Source organism: Macaca mulatta, chromosome 1 (assembly GCF_049350105.2).
Source record: "Macaca mulatta isolate MMU2019108-1 chromosome 1, T2T-MMU8v2.0, whole genome shotgun sequence".
NCBI lineage: Eukaryota > Metazoa > Chordata > Mammalia > Primates > Cercopithecidae > Macaca > Macaca mulatta.
In genome coordinates this window covers 29979045-29996805 of record NC_133406.1, presented here as the reverse complement: position 1 = coordinate 29996805, position 17761 = coordinate 29979045, and the positions used below count along the sequence as shown (strand labels likewise).

The window sequence follows — 17761 nt, the reverse complement described above, 5'->3', positions numbered from 1 at the left end:
GCTATTTGTCAGGAAAGGTCATTTGTCACGAGAGGTGAGCTGGCAATTTTCTGAGAACCTTGGCACATGCCTGCAATTTCCCAGGGAGAGGCCTTTTGGCTTTTAATTTTCTTCCCCCAGAGAAAACCAGAAAGGTCTCCACCCCCCCCCACCAGCTTTGTAAAATACCCAGAAGGAAAGACTCAGTAAGAAGCCTCTGATTGCCTGCTAGGAAAGGGTAGGCAGGTGGGGAAAATCTGGTTATACCTGTCAATCCAGCCTCCTCAGCTGAAATGGCAATCATGAAGAGAAATGCCCCTCCCTCCAGCTATAATGCGCTTGGTGACAATTTCCTATTGAGAAGAGAGGCAGCTGGGAGTTGAGCCAAACTCCCTGAAGCCAGGACAGCTCTGCAAGAAGTGGGTGCCTGCTTGAGCTCTAGTCTCAGTCAGGGTTGATATAACACAGTGCTGGAGGGCTAGACTTTGATACCTGTCTCGATGCTCCCTGGCAAAGGCCTGCATGTGTCATTGTCACCTGACTGATGAGTAAGGCGAAACTGTCAAACTCCAGTCCAGAAGATTGATGTGGCAGTGTTTGGCTGAGGCAGCGCTGGAGAGTCAGTCTAGCCCCAGGATCAACAGAGGGGCTTGGGTTTCTCACCCCATTCTCCTTCCCACTCTCCCTCGCTTCCTCATCTCCTGCAGTGGACACAAACTCTCCTGAAGAGGCAGAATTACATGGTGAGGACTGATCTATACAAACGATACCTCGGTTCCAACTGGCTCCACCACTTGGTAACTGTTTGTTTTTTGGCAAATCACTTAACTTTTTTTTTTTTTTTTTTAGACGGAGTCTCTTTTTTTTTTTTTAATTTATTTATTATTATTATACTTTAAGTTGTAGGGTACATGTGCATAACGTGCAGGTTTGTTACATATGTATACTTGTGCCATGTTGGTGTGCTGCACCCATCAACTCGTCATTTACATCAGGTATAACTCCCAATGCAATCCCTCCCCCCTCCCCCCTCCCCATGATAGGCCCTGGTGTGTGATGTTCCCCTTCCTGAGTCCAAGTGATCTCATTGTTCAGTTCCCACCTATGAGTGAGAACATGCGGTGTTTGGTTTTCTGTTCTTGTGATAGTTTGCTAAGAATGATGGTTTCCAGCTGCATCCATGTCCCTACAAAGGACACAAACTCATCCTTTTTTATGGCTGCATAGTATTCCATGGTGTATATGTGCCACATTTTCTTAATCCAATCTGTCACTGATGGACATTTGGGTTGATTCCAAGTCTTTGCTATTGTGAATAGTGCTGCAATAAACATACGTGTGCATGTATCTTTATAGCAGCATAATTTATAATCCTTTGGGTATATACCCAGTAATGGGATGGCTGGGTCATATGGTACATCTAGTTCTAGATCCTTGAGAAATCGCCATCCTGTTTTCCATAATGGTTGAACTAGTTTACAATCCCACCAACAGTGTAAAAGCGTTCCTATTTCTCCACATCCTCTCCAGCACCTGTTGTTTCCTGACTTTTTAATGATCGCCATTCTAACTGGTGTGAGATGGTATCTCATTGTGGTTTTGATTTGCATTTCTCTGATGGCCAGTGATGATGAGCATTTTTTCATGTGTCTGTTGGCTGTATGAATGTCTTCTTTTGAGAAATGTCTGTTCATATCCTTTGCCCACTTTTTGATGGGGTTGTTTGTTTTTTTCTTGTAAATTTGTTTGAGTTCTTTGTAGGTTCTGGATATTAGCCCTTTGTCAGATGAGTAGATTGCAAAAATTTTCTCCCATTCTGTAGGTTGCCTGTTCACTCTGATGGTAGTTTCTTTTGCTGTGCAGAAGCTCTTTAGTTTAATTAGATCCCATTTGTCAATTTTGACTTTTGCTGCTGTTGCTTTTGGTGTTTTAGACATGAAGTTTTGCCCATGCCTATGTCCTGAATGGTACTACCTAGGTTTTCCTCTAGGATTTTTATGGTATTAGGTCTAACATTTAAGTCTCTAATCCATCTTGAATTAATTTTCGTATAAGGAGTAAGGAAAGGATCCAGTTTCACCTTTCTACTTATGGCTAGCCAATTTTCCCAGCACCATTTATTAAATAGGGAATCCTTTCCCCATTTCTTGTTTCTCTCAGGTTTGTCAAAGATCAGATGGCTGTAGATGTGTGGTATTATTTCTGAGGACTCTGTTCTGTTCCATTGGTCTATATCTCTGTTTTGGTACCAGTACCATGCTGTTTTGGTTACTGTAGCCTTGTAGTATAGTTTGAAGTCAGGTAGCGTGATGCCTCCAGCTTTGTTCTTTTGACTTAGGATTGTCTTGGAGATGCGGGCCCTTTTTTGGTTCCATATGAACTTTAAAGCAGTTTTTTCCAATTCTGTGAAGAAACTCATTGGTAGCTTGATGGGGATGGCATTGAATCTATAAATTACCTTGGGCAGTATGGCCATTTTCACGATATTGATTCTTCCTATCCATGAGCATGGTATGTTCTTCCATTTGTTTGTGTCCTCTTTTATTTCACTGAGCAGTGGTTTGTAGTTCTCCTTGAAGAGGTCCTTTACATCCCTTGTAAGTTGGATTCCTAGGTATTTGATTCTCTTTGAAGCAATTGTGAATGGAAGTTCATTCCTGATTTGGCTCTCTGTTTGTCTGTTACTGGTGTATAAGAATGCTTGTGATTTTTGCACATTAATTTTGTATCCTGAGACTTTGCTGAAGTTGCTTATCAGCTTAAGGAGATTTTGGGTTTGGACAATGGGGTTTTCTAAATATACAATCATGTCATCTGCAAACAGGGACAATTTGACTTCTTCTTTTCCTAACTGAATACCCTTGATTTCTTTCTCTTGCCTAATTGCCCTAGCCAGAACTTCCAACACTATGTTGAATAGGAGTGGTGAGAGAGGGCATCCCTGTCTTGTGCCAGTTTTCAAAGGGAATGTTTCCACTTTTTGCCCATTCAGTATGATATTGGCTGTGAGTTTGTCATAAATAGCTCTTATGATTTTGAGGTACGTTCCATCAATACCGAATTTATTGAGCGTTTTTAGCATGAAGGGCTGTTGAATTTTGTCAAAAGCCTTTTCTGCATCTATTGAGATAATCATGTGGTTCTTGTCTTTGGTTCTGTTTATATGCTGGATTATGTTTATTGATTTGCGAATGTTGAACCAGCCTTGCATCCCAGGGATGAAGCCCACTTGATCATGGTGGATAAGCTTTTTGATGTGTTGCTGAATCCGGTTTGCCAGTATTTTATTGAGGATTTTTGCATCGATGTTCATCAGGGATATTGGTCTAAAATTCTCTTTTTTTGTTGTGTCTCTGCCAGGCTTTGGTATCAGGATGATGTTGGCCTCATAAAATGAGTTAGGGAGGATTCCCTCTTTTTCTATTGATTGGAATAGTTTCGGAAGGAATGGTACCAACTCCTCCTTGTACCTCTGGTAGAATTCAGCTGTGAATCCATCTGGTCCTGGACTTTTTTTGGTTGGTAGGCTATTAATTATTGCCTCAATTTCAGAGGCTGCTATTGGTCTATTCAGGGATTCAACTTCTTCCTTGTTTAGTCTTGGAAGAGTGTAAGTGTCCAGGAAATTATCCATTTCTTCTAGATTTTCCAGTTTATTTGCGTAGAGGTGTTTATAGTATTCTCTGATGGTAGTTTGTATTTCTGTGGGGTCGGTGGTGATATCCCCTTTATCATTTTTAATTGCGTCGATTTGATTCTTCTCTCTTTTCTTCTTTATTAGTCTTGCTAGTGGTCTGTCAATTTTGTTGATCTTTTCAAAAAACCAACTCCTGGATTCATTGATTTTTTGGAGGGTTTTTTGTGTCTCTATCTCCTTCAGTTCTGCTCTGATCTTAGTTATTTCTTGCCTTCTGCTAGCTTTCGAATGTGTTTGCTCTTGCTTCTCTAGTTCTTTTAATTGCGATGTTAGAGTGTCAATTTTAGATCTTTCCTGCTTTCTCTTGTGGGCATTTAGTGCTATAAATTTCCCTGTACACACTGCTTTAAATGTGTCCCAGAGATTCTGGTATGTTGTATCTTTGTTCTCATTGGTTTCAAAGAACATCTTTATTTCTGCCTTCATTTCGTTATGTACCCAGTAGTCATTCAGGAGCAGGTTGTTCAGTTTCCATGTAGTTGAGCGGTTTTGATTGAGTTTCTTAGTCCTGAGTTCTAGTTTGATTGCACTGTGGTCTGAGAGACAGTTTGTTATAATTTCTGTTCTTGTACATTTGCTGAGGAGTGCTTTACTTCCAATTACGTGGTCAATTTTGGAGTAAGTACGATGTGGTGCTGAGAAGAATGTATATTCTGTTGATTTGGGGTGGAGAGTTCTATAGATGTCTATTAGGTCTGCTTGCTGCAGAGATGAGTTCAATTCCTGGATATCCTTGTTAACTTTCTGTCTCGTTGATCTGTCTAATGTTGACAGTGGAGTGTTGAAGTCTCCCATTATTATTGTATGGGAGTCTAAGTCTCTTTGTAAGTCTCTAAGGACTTGCTTGATGAATCTGGGTGCTCCTGTATTGGGTGCATATATATTTAGGATAGTTAGCTCTTCCTGTTGAATTGATCCCTTTACCATTATGTAATGGCCTTTTTTGTCTCTTTTGATCTTTGATGGTTTAAAGTCTGTTTTATCAGAGACTAGTATTGCAACCCCCGCTTTTTTTTGTTCTCCATTTGCTTGGTAAATCTTCCTCCATCCCTTTATTTTGAGCCTATGTATGTCTCTGCGTGTGAGATGGGTCTCCTGAATACAGCAGACTGATGGGTCTTGACTCTTTATCCAGTTTGCCAGTCTGTGTCTTTTACTTGGAGCATTTAGTCCATTTACATTTAAGGTTAAGATTGTTATGTGTGAACTTGATCCTGCCATTATATTAACTGGTTATTTTTCTCGTTAGTTGATGCAGTTTCTTCCTAGCCTCGATGGTCTTTACATTTTGGCATGTTTTTGCAATGGCTGGTACCAGTTGTTCCTTTCCATGTTTAGTGCTTCCTTCAGGGTCTCTTGTAAGGCAGGCCTAGTGGTGACAAAATCTCTAAGCATTTGCTTATCTGTAAAGGATTTTATTTCTCCTTCACTTATGAAACTTAGTTTGGCTGGATATGAAATTCTGGGTTTAAAATTCTTTTCTTTAAGAATGTTGAATATTGGCCCCCACTCTCTTCTGGCTTGTAGAGTTTCTGCCGAGACCTTTCTCTCTGGCTGCCCTTAAGATTTTTTCCTTCATTTCAACTTTGGTGAATCTGGCAATTATGTGTCTTGGAGTTGCTCTTCTCGAGGAGTATCTTTGTGGCATTCTCTGTATTTCCTGGATTTGAATGTTGGCCTGCCCTACTAGGTTGGGGAAGTTCTCCTGGATGATATCCTGCAGAGTGTTTTCCAACTTGGTTCCATTTTCCCCCTCACTTTCAGGCACCCCAATCAGACGTAGATTTGGTCTTTTTACATAATCCCATACTTCTTGCAGGCTTTGTTCATTTCTTTTTCTTCTTTTTTCTTTTGGTTTCTCTTCTCACTTCATTTCATTCATTTGATCCTCAATCGCTGATACTCTTTCTTCCAGTTGATCGAGTCGGTTACTGAAGCTTGTGCATTTGTCACGTATTTCTCGTGTCATGGTTTTCATCTCTTTCATTTCGTTTAGGACCTTCTCTGCATTAATTACTCTAGCCATCAATTCTTCCACTTTTGTTTCAAGATTTTTAGTTTCTTTACGCTGGGTACGTAATTCCTCCTTTAGCTCTGAGAAATTTGATGGACTGAAGCCTTCTTCTCTCATCTCGTCAAAGTCATTCTCCGTCCAGCTTTGATCCGTTGCTGGCGATGAGCTGCGCTCCTTTGCCGGGGGAGATGCACTCTTATTTTTTGAATTTCCAGCTTTTCTGCCCTGCTTTTTCCCCATCTTTGTGGTTTTATCTGCCTCTGGTCTTTGATGATGGTGATGTACTGATGGGGTTTTGGTATAGGTGTCCTTCCTGTTTGATAGTTTTCCTTCTAACAGTCAGGACCCTCAGCTGTAGGTCTGCTGGAGATTGCTTGAGGTCCACTCCAGACCCTGTTTGCCTGGGTATCAGCAGCAGAGGCTGCAGAAGATAGAATATTTCTGAACAGCGAGTGTACCTGTCTGATTCTTGCTTTGGAAGCTTCCTCTCAGGGGTGTACTCCACCCTGTGAGGTGTGGGGTGTCAGACTGCCCCTAGTGGGGGATGTCTCCCAGTTAGGCTACTCAGGGGTCAGGGACCCACTTGAGCAGGGAGTCTGTCCCTTCTCAGATCTCAACCTCCGTGTTGGGAGATCCACTGCTCTCTTCAAAGCTGTCAGACAGAGTCGTTTGCGTCTGCAGAGGCTTCTGCTGTGTTTGTTATTTTTTACTGTGCCCTGTCCCCAGAGGTGGAGTCTACAGAGACAGGCAGGTTTCCTTGAGCTGCTGTGAGCTCCACCCAGTTCCAGCTTCCCAGCGGCTTTGTTTACCTACTTAAGCCTCAGCAATGGCGGGCGCCCCTCCCCCAGCCTCGCTGCTGCCTTGCCGGTAGATCACAGACTGCTGTGCTAGCAATGAGGGAGGCTCCGTGGGCGTGGGACCCTGCCGGCCAGGTGTGGGATATGATCTCCTGGTGTGCCTGTTTGCTTAAAGCGCAGTATTGGGGTGGGAGTTACCCGATTTTCCAGGTGTTGTGTGTCTCAGTTCCCCTGGCTAGGAAAAGGGATTCCCTTCCCCCTTGCGCTTCCCAGGTGAGGCGATGCCTCCCCCTGCTTCAGCTCTCGCTGGTCGGGCTGCAGCAGCTGGCCAGCACCGATCGTCCGGCACTCCCCAGTGAGATGAACCCAGTACCTCAGTTGAAAATGCAGAAATCACCGGTCTTCTGTGTGGCTCGTGCTGGGAGTTGGAGACTGGAGCTGTTCCTATTCGGCCATCTTGCTCCGCCCCGGAGTCTCACTCTTGTACCCCAGGCTGGAGTGCAATGGCGCGATCTCAGCTTACTGCAACCTCTGCTTCCCAGGTTCAAGTGATTCTTCTGTCTCAGCCTCCCGAGTAGCTGGCATTACAGGTGCCTGCCACCAAGCCCGGCTAATTTTTGTATTTTTAGTAGAGATGAGGTTTCACCATGTTGACCAGGCTGGTCTCAAACTCCTGACCTCAGGAGATCTGTCCGCCTCAGCCTCCCAAAGTGCTGGGATTACAGGCGTGAGCCACTGCACCCAGCTTACTTAAGTGTTATGTGCTTTAATTTCGTCAAATCCATCTGTAATAGAAGAATGAAAATAATGATACCTACTCCAAGTTCTACGAGAATTAAAACAATGAGCACGTGCACAGTGAATAGTGCCTGGCACAGGGGCTGTACTCGATAAATGGCAGTATTGAGTAATAACAATGATACTCCTTGCAGCCCTCTGAAGGTTGCAGCTGCAGGCTGAGCCTGGCGGAAGCAGCATGGAATATCAAGTTGCTAAAGAAAGTTGTTTAGCAACTTTCATGGGCCAACCCTTCCCCTTCCCTGATCTTGAGAAAATTGTATTACTTTTGCGTCTTTATAAAACTCAGAATTGTTCTCTGACATCTTAGCTATCTCACCTCACCTCACCTCACCCAGTTTATAAAGCTACAGTGGCCTTGGCCATACGGCTACCCACCCCCACAACACACAGACACATTCCCCAGGGGGCACAATTCATGTGGTCACTTTCCTTTTAGCTTCTCCAGCCCTTAAATTATATTTCCAGGGAATTTGAGGAAAAAAATCAATAACCACCCCAAAAACCTAGGTACCAAATGTGTTTTCTCCATCTGTGATTTAGCGTCTCAGAAAACAGAGGCCTCCATATGATGTGCCCATCAGGCCGAAAGTTAATTCACATTTCCAGACTGCCCACATTTCTAATAATTCACATTTGCAGTCGTCTGCTGCAAGATTGCCCTGTACTAAGCCCTTTCAAAACCTCTATCACCAACTTGGGTGAGGGATGGGTTGAAGAGTATCATAATGCAGTGGAAGCAACTTGAAAGCCACGTTCTGCTGTGGAGGCTGGATGCGTAATAGATGTAACAGTTAAAAGTCGACTCCAGTGCTTCTGGGATATCAGTGTGCCTCTAATTCACCTGGAGAATGCTTTAAAACATAGTATCCTGGGTCTCACCCCAGAATTGGAGATTCAGTAGATCTGTGATGGAGCCTGAGAAGCTGCATTTATAACAAGTTCCTAGGGAAATGGGAAGGATGCTGCCAGGGGAGCATATTTTGAGGGCCACTAATTTACACAAACTCAAGGGATTCCCCAGCTTCTCTCTAGCCACCCAAAGTCACTGGTTTCTTGTTATTCTTTAATTCTTTTGTGCAGCAGAGCAGCACAGCAAATAATGCTGCCATCAGGAGAGCAGGCTCTGGGGCCAGACCACCTGGGTTTGAATCCTGGCCTCATTTTACAAGCTGTGTGATCCTGGCCAAATTGTTTAACCTTTCTGTGCCCCAGATTCCTCATAAAAATACATACTGATATTTTCTGACTGCTTACTATGTACTAGGCATAGTTCCAATGTATTTACTATTAATTTGTTGATTCCTATAAGACTAGGAGGTAGGTGCTATTGTCCCCAATTTACAGATGAAGGAATTGAGGCACATCGAGGGATAATAATAGTAAACACATTATTATTGTGTAGATTAAATAAAATAATCCATGCTAAATTTGAGTTTGAGCTTAAGAGAATGTTATTTACACTTACTGTGGAAGCCAAGATTGGAAGGTCCTCTCCTTTCTTTTGAAAACTTTAAGGACGTTTCTAAGAGGATGAACCCTTGTGCTTTCATCTGAGTCCTATGGACAGGATCTAGCAATCATATCTCATATCCTGTCCCCCATTTAGGTCCTCCCACAAGAGAAGGGTTTCTCCCTTGCAGACTTTCTGTCTCCAGAGAGCTGCCACAGTTCTAAGGGCCCCAGGGCATATGTGGGTGGAGCAGTGGGAATGGGGGAGGCATCCAGGAGGAAGTCTGCTTGAAAGCAATGGTGTGTGTGTGCCTGATTAAGCAGGGAGTCCTGTATGAGACCTGACAGGGGCAGCTCACAAGAATGCAGGCAGTTTGCAAGCTCACTAGACCAAAAGAGGAAAGAGGGAGAGGAGAGAAAATGCCCTGAGCCCCAGAGCTGCGCCAGCACATTCCAGCATGGCCGACACTTGCTGATGGCCCTTTGTTTTTCTACCAGAGCTAGCGAGTAGGGGATAGATACCCGGGCATTGCTTTTCCTGACCTTGACACATTTTAAGCTTTCTTTTTCAGATGAGGACAGAAGGCTTTCTAAAGTAAACCTAGGTTGAATGTGAATACGAATTGGTATTTAATCACCATCATTAAATACCATCAGAGTAGCTATAAGTAAAACATTCTGATATGCAGGGAAACATCACTCAATTCTAACCAGTTGTGCCGGGTGCTGAACCTCTTGTCTGTTCCTACACCCTGCCATGTCTTGGGATCAACTAATATCTTCTCTGCCCTTGGGATGTCACCTCCCCCAGATGGTTCTTTGATTCCCTTTCTCAACCTCATCTCTCACCGGGGCTGGATTAGGTGCTGATCCCAGATGCTCTCATAGCCCCTGTTCTTACCATATTATTTCATGATGGCTTGTTTAGTTGTCTGCTTCCTCCATTCAAGAAGAAGTTATAACCGTCATATTCATTTGATTTCCCAATGCCAAGCACAGTGCCAGGCAGATAATAGGCAACTACTAAATCTCCATTGATAACTATTTTGTGCATACTGTTCTCCCACCCAGCCTTTGCTATCCTGCTAAGTTCTGTGGGCCCTCCATTCCTCAAAGACCTGATTCCTACACTCACAGAGAACAGTAAAAGCAGAAACTGTGAGGCATTCTGCTTAGTTAGTGGTAAGCCCTGGAGTGAGAAATGTTTGATGTGTTCCAGCTTAAACTAGGGGTAAATGGATTGAGTGAACAAATGGGAGGTGACTGCCCAGTGTGAATTGGTCCAGAGTGATGGATGGATGAGAGGTGTGTCTAAGCAGAGACAGAAGAGCGCAGGCTTACACAGAAGGCCTCAATAATCCACTTGATGCCTTTCTAGATACCTAGTTCCTCCCATGTTAACAATTCTGATGAGAGCGGATGCTCTGGAAGACCAGCTTTCCAGCAAGCCTTTACCATACTGATGAGGGCCATAGGCTGGCTAAGCCTGGTGTTATAGGACTCGCCACATCCAAGGGGTGAGTTATATTCTGGCCTAAATCTGAGCCTTAAAGATGTGGCTTAGGTTCTGCTGGCAGACATACCTCTCTGTACCACTTCTCAGTCCTCATCATTGCAGACTTTTCTTCTCTCATCAGTTGGTCCTAAATTATATCCTTGGTCATAAGGGAACCAGGAGGAAAAAGTGTATGGGTGGAACTTGTTAATGAAAAAATCCAAATTATGTAAAATACTTTAAAAGGGTTTATTCTGAGTCAATATGAGTGTCCAGTGTCCAGTGCCCAAGGAGAAACACAAACCCAAGAATCCTTGAGTAAGTGGTCCCATGGCAGTCAGATTACATTTTGGTTTTATGTATTTCAGGGAGGCAGGAGTTACAGGCAAAGACATACATCAATACATGGAAGAGATATATTAGTTCCACCTGAAAAGGCAAGATATCTTGAAGTGGGAAGGGGGGGTGCTTATAGGTTACAGGTGAATTTAGAGATGCTTTAATTTATAATTGGTTAAAGGAGTAAGGTTCTATCTACAACTTGAAGTCAATAAAAAGGAATGTCTTAAATTAAGATTAGGATGCTCTGTAGCCAGACTGATAGTCTGCAGGCATGACTTAACCCTTGTCTTCTATGGCCTTAGTCTTGTGTATACTTTGGTATCTTATTACCAGTTTGCTTTGTTAGCCTTATGATCTCTGTTTTAACAGTAATGCTGGTCAGTTGTGCCTAAACTCCAAAAGGGAGGGAGTATAACAAGGTAGGTCCAACCTTTCTTGCTGTCATGGCCAGGAATTAAGTTTTTAAGGTTTCTCTGGGGTCCCCATGGCCAAGAGAGGGTTCAGCTGGTGAAGAACTTAGTATTTTAAGTTTACAAACTGGATGGATACCTCAAAGGGCATCTGTTAATAGATCAGTAGGGTCCCTTTTTGGTAGGAGACAGGCAATGAAGATAATGTTCAGGGTCTAGGAAGGCCTATTAGTTTGCCCTGGGTAGGATACAGTTGGGGCTCAGAAAACAATACCCCAGAATGAAGGCCTCAGAAACAGCCTCAGGAGCAAAAGGTTTTCTTTGACCTGCTGCTACCCTCTTGTCTCCCAGTCCCCTTTCTCCCCTGAGACTAATCATAGAAACCAGAATCCCTCTTCACCAAGGTGGGTCAGAGAAACCAGAAGCCTTTTTCCCTAAAGCTAGCCATAAAAACTAAAAATATTACTCTAACGTTTCCTCTTTCTGTGTAAAAACTGTCCATAAAGAAATTATCTGACTTACCTTGTTTGACTGTAGGTCATAAGACCCCCGATTGCAAAGAGGGCTCTGCCCCAAACTCAGAAGGAAGGAGTGCATGCTCAGAGGCTAAGAAGAATCTAGGCAGACAGGCCTTGCTGGTTTTCCCCACTCAGTCTACTAGCATTAGATCATACCTATTTTGTCCAATCATATTTCTACACAGCTTTCCATACTTTGTTGAACTAAGCATAAAAATGAACCATTTCCCCTTTATCTTTCAGTCTTCAGTCTGAAGGTTCCTGAGTACACATGTTAAATAAATTTGCCTACCTTTTCTCCAATTAATCTGCCTTTTGTGAGTTGATTTTTTAGTGACTCTCTGGCCCCTACAGTACCTGTGCGTGCACCTGGTGCAGAGGACCCCATGATTTTAGTGCTGTCCTTGGTGACTGATTGCTCTCTGTCCGTAGTTCAATGTGTTTCAGATTCTCCCTTTGTTGCTTTTGTGTGCATGTAGTTTTCTTAACATGAATATAGGCTTTTGGTGCTTCCTTTGTATTTTAGCATAGTTATAGGAACTTGGGATGAGGGGAAGAGGAAAGACAATGCTTATTGAAATTATATAAAAATCAAGAAAGGCATGGGGGACAGAGCTTCAGTCCCATCTATTGCCTTTCCAATCTAAGACTAAATTTAGTGTTCTGATTTTATTGACTTTATAAACTTCTAAATGAAAGTTTATGCAAAACATCTATGATACAGAAACAGGCTACAACAAGAACATGAGTGGTAATCTATTAAGAAAGCTCATAAATTTTTCTGAGGATGCTAGGAAGCTCAAGTGTCCACCATCAGGGAGAATCCTCTATTACCCCCGTGTCCCAAACACTCTAAGCAAGACCCAAACACTCTAAGCAAGACAAAGTTAAGCAAGACCAGAGCTACATCCTTATTTTGGAATAAACTTTGGATTTGGCTCTACCCAAGCATCACCCTTCAGTGAGCAATGGAGGCCAGATTCAACAAGACATCACAAGGGAATCTCATCCCTGGGACAAGTTCTTTTTTTCCCACAAACATTAAAAATAACTGAGATATCTGGCATAGCAAAGTGGGTGATCTCCCTAGCATTCAAGAAGAAATAACTAAAGGAAGATAGATTGGTTGTCTTCAAATATTTGAAAATTTTTTGTTATTGGAGGGGAGTGGCTGGCTCTGTACTATTACTATAGATCAGTAGGGTCCCTTTTTGGTAGGAGACAGGCGATGAAGATAATGTTCAGGGTCTGGGAAGGCCTATTAAGGGAGAAGTAGAAGAGTGGAAGCATAAAGACGTTGATTTCACCTCGGCATGAGAAACAACTTTATTTTATTTATTTATTTATTTATTTATTTATTTACTTATTTGAGATGGAGTTTTGTTCTTGTCGCCCAGGCTGGAGCACAATGGTGCGATCTCAGCTCACTGCAACCTCCACCTCCCAGGTTCAAGCAATTCTCCTGCCTCAGTCTCCCAAGTAACTGGGATTACAGGTGTCTACAACCATGCCTGGCTAATTTTTGTATTTTTAGTAGAGATGGGGTTTTGCCATGTTGGCCAGGATGGCCTCAAACTCCTGACCTCAGGTGACCCACCCACCTTGACCTCCCAAAGTGCTGGGATTACAGACGTGAGCTGCCACACCCAGCCAAGAAACAAGTTTCTGTCAATTCCAGCTACCTGAAATTCAACAGTCTGCTTTTGGGGTAATGAACTTCACACTGAAGACATTTTCAAAATATTTAATTTACTTTCTTAAATAAGTGATATATACAACACAATGATATTCAAAAGGAACAAAAAGTTATATTTTGCAAATGTCACCTCCTTCCAACCCCTTTTTCCTAAACATTTCTTTTTCTTCTGAGGAGACAATCTTTTTTTTTTTTTTTTTTTTTTTTTGAGACGGAGTCTCGCTCTGTCGCCCAGGCTGGAGCGCAGTGGCCGGATCTCAGCTCACTGCAAGCTCCGCCTCCCGGGTTCACGCCATTCTCCTGCCTCAGCCTCCCGAGTAACTGGGACTATAGGCATCCGCCACCTCGCCCGGCTAGTTTTTTGTATTTTTTAGTAGAGACGGGGTTTCACCATGTTAGCCAGGATGGTCTCGATCTCCTGACCTCGTGATCCACCCGGAAGAGACAATCTTTATTACCTGGCATTTGGTCAAAGGCCAGACAACTCTGTGAAGAATATTGTAAGTGGTCCTCGGCTTCTGGCATTGGACAAAATGACTTCTGGGGACCTTCCAACTCTTGAATCTCCTTCTTTAAATTTGCAGGCTATCATCCTTAAGGTTCTAGAACAAAATATGAATTCACTGCACAAGGGTTGGGCTGAGGACTTACAACTGACAGTGGTAATGCTGGGCTAGTTCTAGGCAGCCCTTACGGCAACAGGCAGCTTGCAACATGACACAAGTCAAATATCTGAGAGAAAATGAATTTAGACATCTGGACAAAGCTTTTAGGAATCCTTTTGCCAAATGTACTCCTCCCACCCACCCATTTGAAGTCAAAGACAGGAATAGAACTGCAGGGTAATTGGGAAGCAGGAACAAGAGTTGGAGAAGGAGTTTAGGAAGGAAGGGAGGAGACAGGATGGGGATGGAGTGGCATGGAACAGTGATGGTGCTGTCAGGGACTGCTGAAGGTTCTAACAGCGGTGACTGGACACAATGGTCTTTCAAATTGTCCATTGGAAAACCCCACATGCTCTTCTTGTTCCTTATTCCTGGCTATCTCCTGCCTTCTCCAGATTTCTCAAATGCCTCTAAAACCTCTTGTCATATTACCTATAAAGCATGATTTATTCCCCTGACACACAGAGTCACCTATAACTGCATAAATGGAGTCTCTTTTTCACATATCTTGGAAAATTCAAAGGCATTTTTTACCCTGAAGGTAATCTTAAGCCTCTGTTTCTGACAGATGAGTTTGGTTACAGCCTTCAAGGGTATCCAGATCTCACAAATCCAGGTGGCATCTGTCCTATTTCAGGAGCTTGGCTACTTCCCCAGCACAAATGGAGGAAAGTGAAAAGGAGAAGGTCTTTCAAGTAGGGCTCAAGACTGACCTTCAATAGAAGGTACAAGAGGCCACCTTGCATAGCTCTGGTTCAGCTTTTTAGAGGGAAAACAAATAATAAAATCATTTTATTATCATGATTGTTTCAATGGCCATTATTCATTTTAAAGGCCAAGAAGTCAGTATTTATAAAATGTAAATTGAAGAAAAAAATGTCTAGACATATTTTTGTGTCAGCAATAACAAAGTACATGACAAGCAGAATCAAAAAGTCATTAAGGATTTTCTTATTCAAGACAGTTTTGCAAGATATCTCAAAGAACAGAGTGTTACAGAGTTCTATGCTTGGAAGCGGGTTTGGTGTGAGTTTTATAAGCATCTCCTCACCTATAAAGCACTTATGAACACTCTGTTCAAGAACCTTCACCAAGGAGATTTCTGGAAGTAGCGCTGGGCTGGGGCTGGAGTTGTGAGCATTATCCAAGTCACTTGAGACAACATTGTGCAATAGAAACACCACATCTGCTGAAGACAATATCAAGGATAAAAGTAATGTTATGAAGATCTAACATATTTAAGTACCTACCACAGAAACATTTGCTGGGTACTCGGCATGTATGGTATGTTCTTATTTTTGCCTCAACACTCATGAGATAACGAATCATTGCAACCTTGTTTTGCAGATTAAGAAGCTGAGGCTCAGAGACATCAAGCTACTTTCCCAAGGTCACTCAGCCAGGAAGTGAAGGAGCCAAGGCACAAATGCAGACTTCTTGACTTCTCAGATGTCTGCTAACTCCTATGGTAAACTATGAGGAGTCAGCCTAGGAGAAAAGAAGAAAACACAGTAGAATGATTTCACAGAATGAGCTTAGGTAAGAAGAAAGGGAACAATTAGAAAAGTGAGTAGTAGGAAGAACAAGAGGGACCAAGTGACATGCAAAAAGTAGACTGAGGTGAGTGATGTGGAACTAAATGTGTAAATGACCAATTGGCTGAGACCTGCCTTTTATTTGATGTTTGTGTGGCAGAGTAGGTATAAGCCTTAGAGGAACCCTGCTGGCATGGCTATCATCTCGTACCCCCAGCAAGGCTCCCCACACCAGGACAGGGCAGAACTGGGGAAGGAAGTATATGTGCTTCAGGGGCAACTTGGGCCCCAGGTTCAGTCCCGCAACCTATAACCAGAACCCTGTGTGTCTGGCTCTGAATCTGTCCAGAGTGTATTGTGAAGAGGATGTATTGGCTTAAAGGAGTCACACTGGGCTGAAAATGTGTATCTCTGAGGAACATGTCACAGCATACTCATCCCAAGCATTCATGTATAGGAAACCCTATTAACTTAGCAGCATGAGAAGTAGAGAAACTTTTATCAAAAACTATGTGAATGATGTAAATTGTGGGAAAATGGAAATAACAATCTACTTGTCTTGGTGAACAATGCTTATTGCAAAATACATGTAAACTAAAATTAAAATTCTAAACCACCCCCCTTCCCCACCAACTGAGCAGCTCTCCTCTTGGTCAAAGGGACCCCAGAGAAACCTTAAAAACTGGCAGTGCCTAAACTCCAAACTGTTGTGCCTAAACTCCAAAAGGGAGAGCGTATAGGGGAGAGTCCTACGTGCCTTGTTATACTCTCTCCCTTTTAGGTACAACAACTGACCAGCATTAATGTTAAAATAAATATCATCAGACTAACAAAACAAACTGCTAATAAGATACCAAATTATAAACAAGACCAAGGCCAAAGAAGGCAAGGGCTAAGTCATGCTGACAAACAATAAGTCATGCTAAACATGTCGTATTGTGGCTGACTCTGATGTAGCATTCATAACTTAATTCCTTTCTGTTAACTCCAAGCTTTTAGACAAATTTTTGTTCCTTTAATTGCAGATTACAGAATCTCTGAATCCACCTATTACTTGTAAGCCCTTGCTTCAAGATATCCCACCTTTTTGGTTAAACCAATGTATACTTTCCAGGTATCAATTTATTCTTTTGCCTGTGACACCTACCTCCTTGAAATGTATAAAGTCAATCTGTAATTTAACCACCTTAGGACCAAACTTGTTGGGTTTGTATTTTTCCTTGGGCTGTGGTCACTCGTATTTGCTCAGAATAAATATTTTAAAAATATTTTACAGAGTTTAGTTTTTCTATTAACACACACAAAAAGTATTCCTGGTGTGTCACAAATAAGCATTTCAGTATACTGATTAGAAATAACCTTCTTCAATCTAATCTCCACTATTACAAAGATCTAAAATTGGTAACTGTGGCTCGAGCACATTCAAACTTGGATTTGAGTTTTTCCGTTGTTCACGCAAACCTCAGCCCTGTTGGAGAGGGTTTATGCATGCTAAGGTTTCTTTCTCGTTTGCTTAGAGGAAGAGGTGCAGCATGCAGAGGAGGGGTCTATATATACTTCTTCCATTGTTCATACTAGGTTAGAGGCAGAAAACTATTTCAGCCCTTGGTAGTTCCCACAGTACATCACCTATGTGCTTTTCTAAGCATGAAGCTTTATTATACTGTCGAATTTCTGTTCCCAAGCCAACTCTGAGTATCCCTTCTTCCCTTTGAGGGCTAAATGCATTGAAACCACTCAGTACTGACTTGCTTTTGAATACAGAGAGCCAAGCTCTGCTGTGCTGGAGTTGATTCCTACTGGTTATGAAAGTGATGAAAGTGATTGTTAACTTCCCAAATTTTGTGAGTTTGTTGTTAAGCCACTGGTAGCTTGAAATTGGTCATGCTAGAAGATTTACACCACAGAAACTGGTGAATGATACAAATAAAGCCACTTTAAAAAAATAAAGAGAAGAGGCCATGATTTGGCTGTGCGCAGTGGCTCACACCTGTAATCCCGACACTTTGGGAGGCTGAGATGGGCGGATCACCTGAGGTCAGGAGTTTGAGACCAGCCTGGCCAACATGGTGAAACGCTGTCTCTACTAAAAACACAAAAATTAGCCAGGCGTGGTTGTGGGTGCCTGTAATCCCAGCTACTTGGGAGGCTGAGGAAGGAGAATTGCTTGAATCTGGGAGGTGGACGTTGCAGTGAGCCAAGATCACGCCATTGTACTCCAGCCTGGGTGACCAGAGTGAAACTGTCACAAACAAACAAACAAAAAACTTGAGCATCTACTAAGCAACAGATCATATAGTAGGTATAAGAGCTATAGAGGTAGATATATGATCTTTGGACTTTGGACTAGAAGAGATTTCATC

At 42.6% G+C, this 17761-nt stretch overlaps 1 long non-coding RNA gene across 1 annotated transcript; it reads left to right on the top strand.

The window, feature by feature from the left end:
• Window positions 1–228: 228 nt before the first annotated feature.
• On the top strand, window positions 229–16666 carry LOC144340358 (uncharacterized). The gene is made up of 2 exons (XR_013416412.1): window positions 229–722; window positions 15211–16666. It is a non-coding gene; the product is annotated as an uncharacterized LOC144340358 (long non-coding RNA).
• Window positions 16667–17761: the final 1095 nt, after the last annotated feature.